General features: G+C 40.1%; 1 pseudogene; it reads right to left on the bottom strand.

Annotated features, from left to right (window-relative positions):
* Window positions 1-2,500, bottom strand: part of LOC138030423 (uncharacterized) — a 7,172-nt pseudogene that overhangs the window by 4,321 nt on the left and 351 nt on the right.

Below are 2,500 nucleotides of genomic sequence, written 5' to 3'. Positions count from 1 at the left end.
GACTGATTCTGTGGTACATGGAATCCCTTCGATCGGCCGCTTCTTTTCAGACCACGCTGTTGTCACCTGTTGGCTGAACTCGATTAAGCCCCCTGTCCCTATGAAGACCGTTACGTACAGGAAACTAAAAGCAGCGGATATAGGTGAGCTGAGACGTGATCTGATCAATAATAATTTATTGGCAACACTCTAAAAGTTCTTACAACAATAATTATCGTATTACTATAACAACTTTCTTGTGATAACATTAGCACTGCACAATATTGCTTGTGCCCCCCTTTTTATCATTAACCAAGATGTAATCCCTATATAATTTTTATTAACTGAATGCTCAAAACTATTATTGTTACCCGTACTCTCTGTTATTAGTGACCTATCTAGTGTTCATTTATTTGATACGTGGTATGACTAATGATGGCTGCTTTGACTTTCTACTAATCCTCAACTGGAAATAAAGTAAGGGTTCTACATACACTAAGCAATTTCACAGCAGCATGCCAATTCTCCAACTGCAACATGATTCCATCAAGGCGGTCTAGCGGGGTTAATTCATTAGCCACAGAAGAGATGACATTTACAGCTCTCTCCACAGTAAGCTGATCCCCCGAGAACAGCTGTGTGTCAATGTCTCCATCATTTGTTTGAGGTAAGGGTTCAAGAAAGGTTTGAGGTAAGGGTTCAAGAAAAATTCTTGAGGTGAGTATTATGTAGTTTGTCCTCTGCTGTTGCTGATCTTCGATTGATGGAATAAACATAAGATTTGAGACCTCTTGTAGATTTGCTTTGGGATTTAGTGAATCTAACTGCACTCCAGATAGAGTTAACTGAATAGAGTGTAATGTGTAGTGCTAGATTTTCTATCCCATATGAACCATGTGAGCGTTAGCCCTACTGATGGAAATGGGCCCACACAAGGACAGAGAAAAATGCTGACCAGGGTAAGAATTGTAACCCACGACCTTCGGGTTAGATCTCCGCCGCTCTAATGACTGAGCTACAAGGTCAGACGGAAGCAGGCCGTGGGAACTGAAGATGTTAAAGTCACGGCAATGAACATGTATAATTACAAGGAAAGGTTACGTTTATAGAAACGTTGGACGTGTAGCACTTATATTTAAACAGAGCACTACATATTACTATTCAGTTAACTCTGTTTAAAATATAAGTGCTACACGGCCAACGTTTGTGTAAACGTAACCTTTCCTTGTACTTGTACATGTTCATTGCCGTGACTTTAACATCTTCAGTTCCCACGGCTTCCTACCGTATGACCTTGCAGCTCAGTCGGTAGAGCGGCGAAGATGTAACCCGAAGGTCGTGGGTTCAATTCCCATCCTGGTTAGATATTTTTTTCTGTCCTTGTGTGGGCCCATTTCCATCAGTAGGGCTAACGCTCACATGGTTCATATGGGATAGAAATCTAGCACTACACATTACACTCTATTCAGTTAACTCTGTTTAAAATATAAGTGCTACACGGCCAACGTTTGTATAAACGTAATCTTTCCTTGTACTTGCACTCCAGATACTCTGTTTTTGACCATTTGGTAATTCACCCAATGAAAGTCCTGATTTTGAGAATGCATGGTCATATTTTTCCTTTGGAGCTGGACATCAATGTTATCAAACGCTATAACAAAACCAGGGTGAAATGTTTTCTTCAGTTCATTCACCTTTCTTGTACTAGATATCAATTCTTAATTCTTCATGACATGCATTTGTGCAGTTTTCATGGGATGCATGCTGTGACAAGACGTTACTGTGAATTGCTTGTGCTTGCTTTAGAGAGTTAGTATCTTGACAAATCCTTTCTTTTGCCTTTGTGAGGTCAACATCATGGTTCTCACCAAGCTTGTCCAGTGTCGCCAAAATGTGAGAATTTGAGTTTGCTAACTCCAGCTTACTGAACTTGGAGATGGTTGCCTGGACAACGAGAGAATTCCATTTTAAAATTCATATTCCTTATGAAGAGGGTAAAATACATCTAAGGAATTACTCTCAGCATATACTACCACCATTTAGGAGAGCACCACTTGGTGACGAACTTATCCAGCTTGGGTGCAAGAAGTTTCCTTCCATTATTCAGCCCATTGATACCTCTAACGCCCTAGGACGCCGCCAGTTGACGAGTAAAATCGTCAGGGCGTTAGACAGAGTAAAATCTGTCAAGTCTCACTCCCAGGGATCAATGGGTTAATGGCAGGGACATTAATAACATTGCACCCATGACATGATACAATGATCCTAACTACTTACATAGCTCATATGAATTTATACTCAAACTGGCAGCCACATTAGTACACCATTTTGCACCTACCCTAATTGAGCCACCAATTTTACGGCGTGTTGTCACACTGAAACTGGAACGTTATCCTTACAAGAAAACATTGAACTCCATCAAAACAAATAGCATGCACTAATGTATGTTTGAGGAGTTGGAGAAATAACAAATATGCATATAGCAAAAGAAAGAAAGCATAAAATATCGTTAAAAAAAATG

The sequence above is a fragment of the Montipora capricornis genome, chromosome 13, assembly GCF_036669925.1.
Source record: "Montipora capricornis isolate CH-2021 chromosome 13, ASM3666992v2, whole genome shotgun sequence".
NCBI classification, from domain to species: Eukaryota; Metazoa; Cnidaria; class Anthozoa; order Scleractinia; family Acroporidae; genus Montipora; species Montipora capricornis.
The sequence above is the reverse complement of the archived record's forward strand: the minus strand, read 5'-3'. Positions and strand labels throughout refer to the sequence as shown.